Source organism: Nelusetta ayraudi, unplaced genomic scaffold (genome assembly GCF_046127955.1).
Source record: "Nelusetta ayraudi isolate G7.1 ecotype Tasmania unplaced genomic scaffold, CSIRO-AGI_Nayr_v1 ptg000034l, whole genome shotgun sequence".
NCBI lineage: Eukaryota > Metazoa > Chordata > Actinopteri > Tetraodontiformes > Monacanthidae > Nelusetta > Nelusetta ayraudi.
The window spans coordinates 2,900,521-2,915,099 of NW_027466084.1; positions in this window are offsets into that span (position 1 = coordinate 2,900,521).

Here is a 14,579-nt window from a genome sequence, read left to right on the forward strand (position 1 = left end):
ATGCCAACAATGATTGCGAAGGTTAGCAAACGTGACTCGCAAAACTGGCAGAAGAATAAAAGCCCTCAATCCACTTGGAAGGGCCAGCAGTGTTGTGTTCAACTAAATCTCTCAACTGCTGTACTGTATACAGGCAAAAAAAAAAAAAAAAAAAAAGAACAGGAAGGGAAGAAAAATAAAACCATCAACACAAAATAAGCTAACATTCCCTTCTAAAAGCAGGTGAAGCACTTAGCATTTTTCTCCCTAGTCCCTGTTAATGTCCTACTCTCACAGTCACTGCAGATGATACAAGCTCATGAACCTATGTTTGGATAACGTAAAACGTTTGCGTTATGCAAAAAAGAAATTATGTCAAATTAAAAAAAAAATGTTCTGTAACAGCTTTGAACGCAGCACAAATGCCGATTTGACAGCGCCGTCGACGCGGGAAGCTAGCCAGCCAATCAGACGGCGGCAACAACTCAAAGCACAGACGACCTGCCGGATGAAGTTCAAAGCCGGCGTCAGACTGAAGTGGCTTTGAAGGCTCCCTCGTATACTGTCACGAGATAACGGCATTAATATATAATAATAATGTTTTGTTTTCTCTCTCTGCGCCGACGCAAACTTCTCCCGGGCCGCAGTTCCTCCGTGCAGCCACTAGGAAACCATCACGCGGCTGTGAGCGGAGCGCACGGGGCGGGGGGAGAGACTGAAAAGGGTCCTCGGTGAAATAAAAATTCCAGCCTCACCCCCACCTCCCTGTAATACAGTTTGTGTGTGTGTGTGTTTTTTTTTTTCGCCCCGGAAAAAAAAAAAAAAAAAAAAAATCGTAGAGATGTTTGGAGTAATTTCTTTCAGTCCTGCTGAAATTGGACAAATCGCTTTCTGCCACTTGGGGCAACAAAAACAGGAAAAGTTGCTTGGATCAGCTATCTCTGCCCCGCGTTCTTCTCTCAGATGCACTTAAGCCAACAATCACGTACACCGACCTCCTCCTTCATCTCCTCGCCCGGCCAATCTCTCTCTCTCTCTCTCTCTCTCTCTCTCGTTCACTCATCATTGCTTTTTCTCTCCCCTCCCCTCCTCGCTCTCTGTTGCATCCCCCCCCGCCCCCATCTCCCTCATTTTGCTTATTAGGCGTTTTAGGCGGTTAGATTTCCATCGCTGCTGCATTGATTTGGAAGACAGACGAAGAAGAAGAAGAGGAAGAGGAAGGGGGAGAAGAGGGAGGAGGAAAAACAGACAGAACCCTGTGAGGATTATGAAGGGAGAGATAATGGGAGGGAACGGGAACGGCGGCAGCGGGGGGAAAATTGTTCTGATTGTGCGTCGATGCCATTGGCTGCATTTCCCCGGAGGAACACGCTCCTGCATCGCATTAAGGGCCTGGCGCTCCACCTCCGACTGCCAGGCCAGGAGGGGGAGGAGCGGCGACGGCGAGAACTTCCGCGATTCCGCATTTTGTCAACGAGGTCAAACTAAAGCAATGGGGGGGAGGGGGGAGTCAGCAGGGAATTTGGTACTATAGATGTAAAAAGTTGATCTTTCTTCCGTCTTACTCTGGAAATAGTCTTATTTTATTTCTTGTATTTCTTCTCTATTGCACTGCGCGTCGCTGTAAATAATGTAACTTTCCCCAGTGCGGGCAAAATAAAGGTATTCGGTTCTATTCTATTCTATACTGTTTTTAAGAGAAGGCTTTTCATAATACATGAGATGTTTCATTTATTTTTTGTTTGCACATCCACGACATGTCATAAAAAATAAGTTACAGCGCAAACAAACATAAGCTTTCAAATAATAAGACATCTGGTCCACAAAATAAAACGACAAAAGGTGCATTCAGTTTCGGGTCTGCCTTGTGTAACTCCCCCCCCCCATCCCCCCCAAAAAAACAAAACAAAAAAACAAACAACAACTTGTGTATTATGAACCTGCAATTTTGTTCCGTTATTTTTCTATGTTCCTCATAAAGCCTTAAAAATTGAAATAGTAAACAAAAGGAAACACTTATCAAATTGAAGATGTGCGATTCATTTGAGAACGCTAACCTGCAGTGTCTGTGGCTGAAGTAAATAAAACTGGGGAAAAGGGCTGTGCTGTTAGCATAGCCACTAACTTGCAGTGTAATGTAGTTAGCATATTGATTTGCCTCATTTTGTAAAGTCATTTTCACACATATATCATTTTTTCATTACATATATCATATATTAAATGACATGCTGTATGTATAAAATGACTTTTAAAAAAAAGAGGCAAGTCAATATGCTAACCGCATACACTGCAGGTGAATTCCAATTCCTCCCTTAACCCTCAATCTCAACCCTCAATCTCAAAAATGCGCGCTCCCGCGAGGTGCAAGTGCTGTCCCGATTCTCAGAACGTCAAGTTGAGGGAGGAGTTTAAGGGCTGTATCGCCCTCAATATTGAGATTCTCCGGCACCGCCCTTGGCAGTCAGGGCTACCCAGAAGGCATTGCGTATTTTCGCCAAGACATCTTCGAAAAAGATCGCGATGTAAAAGCGAGCTACAAATTGAAGTATTTTCTTAGTTAATAAAGATATAAATATTACGAAACCATTTTATTGTCTTAGTTTAAGACTTTTTTTATGGATTATTGACATTGTTGTTGCGTAACATTTTTTTTTTTTTTTTACTTTACGAGGTTTGTCAACCGGACCGGCGGTCCCGGCTTCACGTTACTTGTATACCTCGCTGTGTAGCGAAGGAGGACTTCTTCCTTTTTCGCCGTCTTTCACTTTTTCTCCTTCTTTTTCTTCGTTGTTGTCGTCTTCTTGACAGACTGGACGTAGCTTTGGCGTAAGGCCGCCCCCCACAGTCTGAAGACGTAACTGCACTTAAGGGGTGTCCCCTTTCTAAGCCCTTACACTTATTTTTGAGGGCCACTATTGAGGGCCAAAGATTGAGAGTTGAGGGCGAGGGTTGAGATTGAGGAGTTCAGGGAGGAATTGGAATTGGCCCTTGGTCTGTACAGTTAATCGATACTCTACAGTTCTATACAGCTAAAGTGACTTCCTCTTGCTTTCCCCCTCTTCTGGTTCTCCCTCGTCATGATTGCACACATCTGGGGCCACGCACCAGGAGTGTGCGTGCGATAAACGAAACGTAGCCGGTGGAAGAGAAGAGGAGGGGAAGAGCTGGAGATGTCAAGATGTAAAGTGCTCGGGCCAGACCAAAGAAAAGATTCAACTTTTGGCCGAGGTTTGGCTTTTTACAACGTCGCGTAATGTCGGGGAAAACAGCGACCGGTGCAGAAATTGCAGCGAATCGATGGCCAAAAAAATGTAGGCATAAAACCCTGCATGTCCAATCAATCTGTACCTAACCTAATAAAAAAAAAAAAAAAAAGGGTGAAAAAATATGGAAGATGTGATGGCGGAAACTACAACAGTGAGGGGGGGGGGGGGGGGGGGCAGCCTTCATTTTTTTTTTTTTTCTCAATCCCAATTATTGTAAGTGCCAGAGAAATTGTTGTGTGCTTCATAAGGTTGGGCTGCATCAATCAGAGGTAACCAAGTCGATGGAAATGATTCCGTCGTTTTGTCGCGAAGAAAACAAAACAAGAGAACCAAAATGACTGCCATACTTGTACTACTGGACTGTGAATGCGTCCCAAGGGACATCATCAGTGCACGACTGCACGTGCACAGCAGCATGTGGCTAAATGTTGGTGACTGCACTGAAATAAACTGCACTTGGAGACCCAAAACTGCACAATAAAGTATAACATGAATGCATATATATATATATATATATATATATATATATATATATATATATTTATATATATATATATATATATATATATATATCCTCACACTGCAAAACAGTCAAGAGATTATAAAAAAAAAAAAGAAAAAAAAAAGTGTTGAGACGCCAGCAGTGGTGTTCAGCAGATGGAAGTTAGCTGCGCGGGGTGACTGTTTAAAGTCACACTGCGAAAAGTCAGGATTCAGCAGATCCAAAAGCAATGGAGCTAAGCCACACAGCTGTAAGAGCAAAAATCCAGAAAGCCCCAAGTGCTACAAATATGCCAGCGTGCCTCAAACTAAGCACGAGTGCCCTGCCAATGATGCAGTGTGCCATTACTGTGAGGGAAAAAAAAGGTCACAGCCACAGTGTGTGTGCCCTGCTTATAAAGCAGAGTGTGGTGTTGGGAAGAAGAAAAAAAAAAAAATAAAAAAAATCCAAAGCTTGTTTTTTTTTTTTTTTTTTTTTTTTGGTACTCTCTGTGACATCTGATGCTGATCCATAGACTGCTGAAACAGACAAAACGGCGGGGGAAAGTGCCCAGAACACCCCTTCACAAAACTTGACATCGGTGTTTTCGAGCAGCGGGACCCGGTTCCGTTTTTTTTTTTTTTTTTTTTTAATCCGGTGGGAGATCAAGATCGTGAGTTTGATTCGGCGCCGATTCACGGCGGAGACGTTGGAAGCGCGGCAAAGCCGACCGTATAGAGAAAAGTCCATTGAAGTTCACCAAGCGGGGGGGAGCGCGCGAGTGTCTGACCTCACCTTGCGTGTTTGTGTCGGGCAGTCGCTACACGTGTTTCCCCCCCCCCTCCACGGAGAAACAAGCGGAGCCAGGCGGTAATGAGGAACAACAACAACACCAGGTGAAAGGCGCGGGAAGACCTCGCCGTCCTCAAAGGCATTTCAGTTCTAGCAGAGCTAAATTAGGAGGGGCTTCAGCCAGGTACGCTGCATTTTTTATTATTATTTTTTCTTTTTTTTTTTTTTTGGCGTCATCATCAACAACAGCAGCGTAACAGAACGTTCCAACATTTTGAGCACAGGATTCCATCCACTGGCCGTTGTTTTTTGGAGCACCTTGTACCTTTTTATTCATTCATTCATTCATTCATTCATTCATTCATTCATCTTCTACACCTGCTTATTCCTATTCAGGGTCACGGGGGTCTGCTGGAGCCTAGCCCAGCTGCCTTAGGGCGAAGGTAGGGCGACACCCTGGACAAGCAGTTCATCGCAGGGCCACATAGAGACAGGCAACCATTCACACTCACATGCACACCTACGGACAATTTAGAGTGTTCAATTGACCTCACGTGCGTGTTTTTGGAGTGTGGGAGGAAGCCGGAGAACCCGGAGAGAACCCACTGTACCTTTTCAGTGTAAAGAAAACATTTATTTATTCAGAAATCATGCAACAGTGGCAAAAAAAAAAAAAAAAACTATCTTGGTGGAAGCCAGTCCTAACCCCCCCACCCCCACTGTGTCTCAGTGAAAAGACCGAGCCTAATTAATTACTCATTTATCGACTGATACTATAGGGCACTAAGATTTCACTCGTATATTTGGATTCGTGGAGGGAATATGGTGCAACACTAGTCGTACAATCATTTTATCTTCATTTCCTGACCCCCAAAAGCTTGAACTGTCAACAGATACACAATAAGCAAAGCAAACACGACGGGGCTTTCCCTGAATGGTCCAAACAGCAGCAGAAGCTTTTTACAACTTCAGAGACAGTGTGCATTTCCACCGCATTATCACAGCTCCTGTCCAGGGAGAAACTGGCTGGCCAGCATCTTGAGACGTCTCTCGAGGCAGGACCACGGAGAGCTCCATCACCTGATGCTATAAGGCAGAATAAACCCCGGGCTTCAAATGCATGGGAACACATTAGGATCGTTCACTCAATAGGAGCGTTCGGAAATTTTGGAATTGAAAAAAGAACTGAGGAGGAAAAAAAAAATACTTATTTTGATTTGCATGAAACGAAACAAAACAAAACGAAAAAAGAAAATCAACGTGTGCTGCCTGTTGTTGTTTTTAACAATTTTAGGAGGCCGTTGTTCCTTTCGGTATGTTTGGAATTCTTATTTGAGACGACTGACTAATAACTTTTTTCATATAGCACTTATTAAAGACAAAATTTACAAAGTGCTTTTGCACATAAAACATTCATGCAGACAGCCCCATTAACCGAGAAACAACATTAAAACAATGGAAAAACAATAAAACCAAGGCATTAAAACAGGTTACAAAATAGAGGGGAGAGCCAAACGATAAAAGTGAGTTTTAAGAAGCGATGTAAAAAAAACAGATGCACAATGTAGTTGCCTGCCTGAGATCCCTGGGCAGTGAATTCCAGAGCTCCGGCTAATGACAGTGTTGGTCATCAACCAGTTTTTGGCTGCTACGGCCATACATCCCAATGCTAATGCCACTGCAGGCAGCCACATTATTCAGTTTAAATAGTAGCTAGCGCTGATGGTGCTACTGGTCACGCGGAACGGATTTCAAAAGCGTTGCTGCTGCTGTGTTGACGACAGTTTAGCATCACTCGCCTCTCCGCATCTTCTCGAAAATCTAAGATGCGGAGAAATACCCCCCCCCCCCCATCCCCACAACCCCATTACCCCCACCCAATTTCTTTTTAAATAAAATATGGTCGAATGGGAAAATGTTATGTCGGCAATTAATGAATGTGTGTTGCATGGCGCTCTAAGACCTGCTGGGAATAAAGGCTGGGAGGCACGGGTGGAAACAGAAAAAAAGAGAGGGGGGGGGCGGGGTTGAGTGAGAAGATGCTGAATAAGCAGGAGGAGCGCTCGCAGCCCCCAGTGGGAGACTGTATCTCAAGCACTGCAGTCGGCTCATAAAGGAGCGCGAGAGAGCGAGAGGGTGCGGGGCGGCCCAGTGTGTGCGTGTGTGTGTGTGTGTGTGTTGGGGGGGGGGGGGGGGGGGGTGGTTGTGAGAACAAATATCTACTGAAGCCCCTGCAAGAAGCTTCACAGAGGTTTCAATTATCATTACACATCCCAGGAGAAGCATGAAAAACACATATTAGCAATTAGGTGGCTTTTCTTTTTCTTTTTTTTTCTTTTTTCTTGCTTCTTCTTCTTTCTTTCCTTCCTTTTGTAAGTCTTGAAAAATCGGGCGCGACCTGCCGGCGCTGAAGGAGAAGCAGGAGGAGGAGGAGGAGGAGGAGGACAACAAGAAAGGGAGGAGCCTAAGAACTCACTAAAAAAAGGCCGAGCGCTACTTCAGCCGGGGTTCATGAATATTCCTCGAAGTTTTTCATTTTAAAAACACAGCCGTTGGCTTTTGAAGCACTTTGTCAGCATGTCGGCGCCGGTATCTCCAGGAGTAGATGTGTTTATCAGGGGCTGTTCCAAATAGGTTTCCCTGGGAAAAAAGGACAGGAGGAGGCTTCCCAAAAATTAATGGGAATCGTTCCCTGAGGACAACGAATATATTAGCCGCTTTTTTTTTTTTTTTTTTTCCCTCTCTCTCTCTTTTGCGCGTGTGGTATAGTGATGATCAGAGCTGCATTGAGAAGATAACCCGAGGTCAAAAGTATCTCTTCATAAGAGTTAAAAGTTCTTGGTTTTTGTTTGGTTTGTTTTTGTCAAAAACAAAAAAAAAGAAAAGTTGAAATCAGTAAAAGTCACGACCATGCAGGATGAGGCTGGGTGGTTTCTGTTTCCCCCTTAGAAATACTACAATCTACGCTAAAGGTTAGAGGGTCTATATATCACTTTAAAAAAAAAAACTAAAAAAAAAAACGATATTACACTCGAGGAGTGGAAGAAAAAAAAAAAAAAAGAAACACACACAACACCTTATTGTGTTCATTCAAATTTGATTGGATGACCTTTCAGGTCACGCGTGTCCTGCCCCTCAGTCGATGACCCCTGGGCCCCTTAGTGGGAGACCTCATCATTACACCGCGTGACCCGCTGAAATAGAATGGCAGTGACCCAGTTCTCTGCCTGAAGTGTCTCATTTTGCCGTCGACGACGCCTCTCTGTTCACGTCGGTGCAGACCAGACCTGAGCCGCGGGGGCGGGGGGGCGGCGCGGCGCGGCAAGGCTGTGACCTGGAAGTCATCAACAGGGGGCGCTTTGCACGACGGTGGCGACGAAAAGCTCGCTTCTCAACGCTGCGTCTGCAAAAAAAAAAGGCGCGGAAAACACACAAACTGCCAAGGTTTTTCCGAGGAGGTCCGAAGGATTTGCAAAGGCGACGTGTAGCCGGCGGTAGCGAGTGATTGGGTCAAGAAACCAGGTTAAAGGGAGAATACACAATTTTTTTTTTCATCATTGTCAGATTTGAGGTAATAAAATCTGGTGTGTGTGTGTGTGTGTGAAGCTCTCGTGGTGATATTTCTTCTGGGAGATCAAAGCCGGACCAGCCGCCCGTGCATGTTAGTGCACGTGAATATGCGTTCCCCCCCCATCCCGCCCACAATCTGGACAGCTGCCCCTCCAGAAACGTTAAGGAATCACGCAAAGCGCTTCAGAAAACACGTGCGAATAGACTGAAATGCGGTGCAAGGAACGCTAGTTAGCGTTAGCTAAAAGGGACGGCGGATACAACCCTAAATCTGCAGGGGCTTCCGAGGGGACACTTTTAAATGACGGACCTGCATCCGTCACAGACCTCTGCTAAAATACGTAAGTGTTTTACTTTTATTCTAACTGACCTTGGATGAATAAAATTAAACAAAAAAAGTCCGCCGATAGCGGTTCCAGTTATTAGCTCAGCTTGTGCTCCCTCGCAGTGTGGGAAGAAAAAAAAATAAAATAAATGCCCGTTCCCACTTTAAAGTATCTCGGATTCTTGGTGCTTAAGTCACGCGTGACACTGCAAAAAAAAAAAAAAAAAAAAATATTCCCCTCTAAAAGCATATAGATTTTCTGGTCATGGCTCCCTGCTGTTAAATGAAGGGTAAAAAAAGAGTTTCTGTGCATTATCATGAGGAATCCTTACCCTCATTAGATCCACTCCCGTGGCCGCGGCATCCTTCTCTTTTTTCCCCTCAATCTCGCTCGCTTTCCACTCTTGGGCCGGGGGGGGTTTGTCGGGGGGGGGTACGGTGGAAGAGAGGGAGCATACTTTATAGTGACAGGCGGAGCGGCCAAATACCAATAGAGAATACATCAGCTTGGCAATTATTGGATTATCTCACGCTGATATCATTACCGCCGAGCATTCACTCCAATCATTGATTGCATTTTTCAATTTACTTCACCATTAATGCGAGTGGCCCGACTGAACAATCTTCTGATGAGTCCGCGGCCCAGTCGATAAGTCTCGCCCCTCAGGTGCTTGTCAAAGTGTGCGCCTGCGTGTCTGCGCGGACGGGCCGGGCGGTTTTGAAACCCAGTTTTGGACAACATTGGGGATGTAGTTTTGTAGTTTAGTAGTTTTTTTTTTTTTTTCGTTTGTTTGTTTGGGGCTAGCTGTCAGGGCCCGGTCGAAGAACAGGGGCAAACAGCGAGGAAGGGCTAATTTTGAAAAATGACGCAAAAGAAAAAGTCAAGCGGATCCAATTTGAGAGGCAGGTCAGTACAAAGTGGGTTAGCGCGCGCTAATCGACGACGACACCGGCCGGATTCATTAGACACAACGCAGGTCGCGCAGGTTTTTCTCCATTATCCTCGACACCCCTGCGGTAAAAAAAAAAAACAGGCGTGAAGGAGCCGACGGCCGCGTCCATCAATTCAATCCGCGAGATCGGGGAATTTGAAGCCCCCTCGTCAAACGCACCGGAAGAAAACCCTCGATTTTTTTTGGCACGTTTGTTGTTGAGTTTCTCGACGTAAAACTTTCCCTGGGTCGGTCTCCGGAGCGGACTGCCCGGGAGTACTTACAGGGCATTAAGTCTGTGGCGAGGCAAAGCTTTGGCGGTGGGACAGGTGTTGTCTGCGCAGCTAAACCGCCCTTGGATGAGTTAGTCCCCGATTCCACCGACTGGTCACAAGCTCTGTGGAGTTGCTGCGCCGCGGCTGGGATTAGCTCGACTGGCACAAAGTCCTCCGCCACCCCAAAGGCTTCCTCCGCCTCGAGTGGGAGCGGCAGACACCGGGGGTGGCAAGAGTGCTCACATTCTGCGCTGAAATATATATTTTATGCCACTAATGAAACAATACATTCATTGATAGTTTGAGAGAATAATCTGGACCACAGTGACCCCAACGCTGAGGTACTCTAAAATAATCTCTCAAATATCATCCACTCTTAAATTTAACTACACAATGGCGTAGTTCAAATAGTGCCACTTCAAGCAACGTAAGCAAAATACGAAAACACATCAGAAACAGATCTTGTGTGTTTTTCCAATGTAAGTGCAGATGTTTGTGTGCAAATGTAGGGAGTACACGAAATAAGTCGCCAGAAATAGAAATACTCAAGTAGTAGATGATCACCAGGGTTACATTCCAACGCAATCTTAGCTAACGTTAGTTAGCCCGGGTGGGCGTCGAACCCCAGACTCCCGGGTAATTGGCATGCGCCCTAACCGCTCTAACATTCATTCATTCATTCATCCGTCTTCTATACCCGCTTATTCCTATTCAGGGTCACAGGGGTCTGCTGGAGCCTCTCTGTGACACCCTGGACAAGTCGCCAGGTCATCGCAGGGCACCGCTCTAACCAGTCGGCCAATTGTACAAGTAGCCAGGGCACATGGTCAATTGCAGGCATGGCGACAGGACCCTCAACTGTGCCATTAGCATGAACGCGTAACCTGTTTCACGCTAACTGTGTTTGTTTTCTGATACTTCTGATCCGCGGTCGCCTGCTGATGTGGCGGTTGCTCCCTCCCTCACTCCCTCCCTCACTCACTCACTCACTCCCTCACTCACTCACTCACTCACCGACGGGCGGGAGGGGGGGCGCAGATTCACGTGCACTAGCATGCACGAGGGCCTGTTCTGGCTGAGTGAAACAAAAGGACAGAATGGGCTGGAAATCAACAGACAAGGGTGTGTGATGTGGCGCTCGACCCCCCCCCCCCCCAGATGAAATAGCACCACTAGAGCTTCAAATACCATTTTCTTATCACCTCACATCTGACAATGATGGGCATGGCTTATTGCCCCTTTAGATATTCTATTCTCATAGATTATTTCATGTCAAATAAACAAAAGGCCCAATCAGCTGATCTCCACGCACCAATTCCTCATTCCTCCTCTATTCCTTTACCTACCGTCTCCCACATGCCACCACTCTTGCGCCTTAAACAAAGAGGTCTGGTCGTATTCCGAGAGCTCGGGGCTAATCCTGACTGACGGAGGAGGCCGCGGCCCTCACGGCGACTCCTCTTCTCTAATTCGCCTTCAAACGGACGACAAAAACAAAGCGGGTCGCGCTTTTGCCCTTTTTCGCCAGAACGTCGCGGGGACTCTGATCCAGCCGCTACCACGCTACGCCCGGGTTCGGGGATCACGGCAACGGTCGCGTTTCCGCCCCCCCTCCCCCCCGACGCTGAGAAAGCAAATGAATAAATGGCAAAGGGCGCCGCTCTTGCTGTTGTCGTCGTCGTCGTAGGCAGAACAGACTCAGTCACTCCCTGGCACGGCCGTCGTTATCTTGGCTTGAAATATGTGCCCGGCTTGGATGAGACGGCGAGGCTCCTTACCCACCCTCTCAATGAACAACGCTGTCAGATTGTTCTCTTTTTATTTCCCTAATGCATTGCGGGGCCACTGTTACAGAAATGTGCAATATCCCCGTCATTGCTCTGAGCCTCGCAACCGCGGAAGCCGCACACTCCGATTCTGAGGGCCTGCTCCGCACACTCGCAAATGTGCTTATTAGCAAGAGAGAGAGAGAGAGGGGGAGAGAGAGAGAGAGAGAGAGAGAGAGAGAGAGAGAGATACTTGGACGTCAGAATATTTGGATTCTTCCGACACTTTTTGACGTGTCACTCAGGTCCAGTTTGTAGTGATTTTTACATTGGTAAAATCTTAACACACTGCCCACAGACGTGGATATTCGCAGTACAATGAAACTAATTTGGATTTCCTAGCCTCAGAACGGTTGAGAGTGTACTTGGAACACAGGTCTTGCTCCTCGTTAGCTGCCATCTTGATCGATTGAATGTTCTACCCCTGGTGTCTGCTCTACTCAAGTGCGACTGTTGCTTCCCTTCCCTTCACCGCCGTCGGAGGAAAAAAAAACAACGCGGCAATAATTTGGACCCGGATAAACCTTCGATTGTGCGCGGGGGGGAAAAAAAAAAATGGCGCGAGATCCGCTCGTCGGAAGGCGAGGAGGTGAAACTGCAAATTGCACAGACAAAGGCGAGTCGCGACCTGGGGACTGCGTGGGTGTCGGTAAAACAGAAATCAATGGCGAGTGCCACGTTAACAAAGCCATGCGCAGGTTCCCCCCCCGCCGCCGCTTCGCGCCGTGTGGAAGTTATCTATTGAAATTCTCAGCCCCCCCCCGGTTCCCCCTCGTTCTCTCGCTCTCTCGCTCTCTCTCTCTCTCGGTCACTCTGCTAACCTCTGTGTGTTATGATGAAATATATGCCAAATTTTACATGTCACTGCTCTCATTGTACTGCGCATTTCAACACTGCCCTAATGGCGACCAAGCAAACATCAAAGGAGGCGCCCCACTGAGAAAGCGTGACGAAACCGACCCAAACAGTTTTTTAAAACTCGGTGCCTGAACCATTAAAATGCGTTTTTTCAGAAATTGAATCGAGCGGAGCGCCACCAATTTTCCGCATCTGGGTGTGTTTACGGAGGTTTGGAATGCAACTATATATTTTTTAGGGTTGGGGGAAGAAGAAAAAAAAAAAAATCGACATTTTTCTGGAGAAAAACGCCGTGCTGGCTTATGTAAGTAAGCAAGGGAGCAAATGATTAAAAGTAACTGAGATGAAGTGAACTGACCTCGGCTATGTGAGGACAGCAGACCCTGGACATGAGCAGCGGGTGAAAATCCTCCCTATATGCCTCTGCCGCCTAATAAAACATACTGGCTTCTTCCCAAAATATAATCTAAAAGAGTTTTTGGACCTAAAGTAAAACCTAACCGAGGCTTAGCTTTTTCTTGACAGTTCCCCGTGCCTGCAAGTGCTGTTTGACTGTTTGGATTAATTGGGGTCAAATTAAAACTACTGACTGTTAATAAAGAAGGACTGAGTCATTTGATTTGTCACCCATTGACTTGTGAATACCTGGTGTAAGGTTTCACAGTCGGCTGGGTTTGATTCTCAAACGGGATGATTACATATTTGGACGTGCGGGCGGCACCGGAGGTGTCCGATGATTGGACCGCAAGTGCAGCATGTGACCCAATGGCCGCCCACCCCTTAGGTAACTGAACCCATGGAAGTATTATCAGAACTGAATACTAGACTGACAATATGGCAATGCTGCCATTTTATTCCAGTGGCCACTCAAGGTACTGCGGCCAAAAAAAAAACATTTTGTTAGCCTAATAGCATAGGTGCCTAAGTCATATTTGAACGTTTTCGGAAAATGAGAAAAAACGTTTTTTTTTTTGGAAGCACATTGGTAAAGTTAGGCAGATATCACAATTTGGCCAAAAAAAAATGACTGGCAATTATGCTATTAGGCTAACGATACGCGTCCTAAAAAAGTACTTTTCCCCATAGACCGCAATGCAAAAAGAAACGCCTGTGAAAGGGCTGACAGGACGACTGCAACCTGAATCTTTCTGCTGCAAATCTTTTAGTCGTGGGCTTTCAATCTTTCTGTTTTTCTTATTTTCTATTTCTTTTTTTTACAAAGGTCAGAAAATTGCCAGAAAAGACGTAATTCCCAGTGTGATGTCAGGCCGTCGTACCTGCTGCCGTGTCTCGGCTCATTCTGATTGGTGGTGCATCCTGGTGCAGCTACAGAGGCGTGATGGGAGGGGACACTACTGCGCACAATGCCGCATCATTTCAGCATACGCACCGGTTGAGCAACTCCATTGGAATTCACGGCCATTTTTTTTTAGGCTTTTGGCAACCACTTTTGGCGGCCCCTGCTGGCCAGATTTCTGCCACTTTGGCCTCCGTATTGTAAACTGAAACCTCGGTCCAACGTTCGTCACCCTAATACAACAACGCTGCTTCCAGTTTCAAATTGCGGTATGTTTTTATATTTTTGTTCTTGCTACTGTTGTCTTTGGCAATCCCCTACCGCCGTCTCAAATGTTAGTTTGCAAGCTATTACTGATACGTCTGAAGATGGAAGACATGAGTTATAGTTTGAGACCTCTACGGAATGGACCGAGACGGCGCATGGCAGAGCGGAAAAAACCTCGGCCGGCCCTGTTTTTGCTGGACCGTCGGACGAGTAGCGTCTCCCAAAGTCTGCCAGGGTGTCTGCAAGGCTGATAAATGTTGAATCAGTGCTGGGGGAAGAGGGCCGCGAGTTAAAAAATGAAACAAATACCGAGGTGTGAAGTTGTCAAGAGGTGAGCCGCGGCCGATCTGGTCTCATCCTTGCTTGAGGCCAGTAGTCGCAAGGCGAGAAAAACAACAACACATCCAACTCCAGCTCCTCCAACTCAAATGTCAGCAGTCAAACCGAGCCGTCGGTGAGTCGGCCGCCGAGTCGGACACAAGAGGAGAAAACTTTAATTCCCCCAAAAACTGTCCGGGAGACATTGCACATCATACTAACTAACTACTAGATGAACTACGTGAACTGGTTCTGCCCATTATCATAGCTGATGAGCTACTGTCTATGACATGGAAAACATTTTCGTTACTACACAACATTGAAATCATGACAGCTGATCACGTTTGCTTGAGGTCTATAATTTTTTTTTTTCTTTCTTTTCTCTTCTGTTGT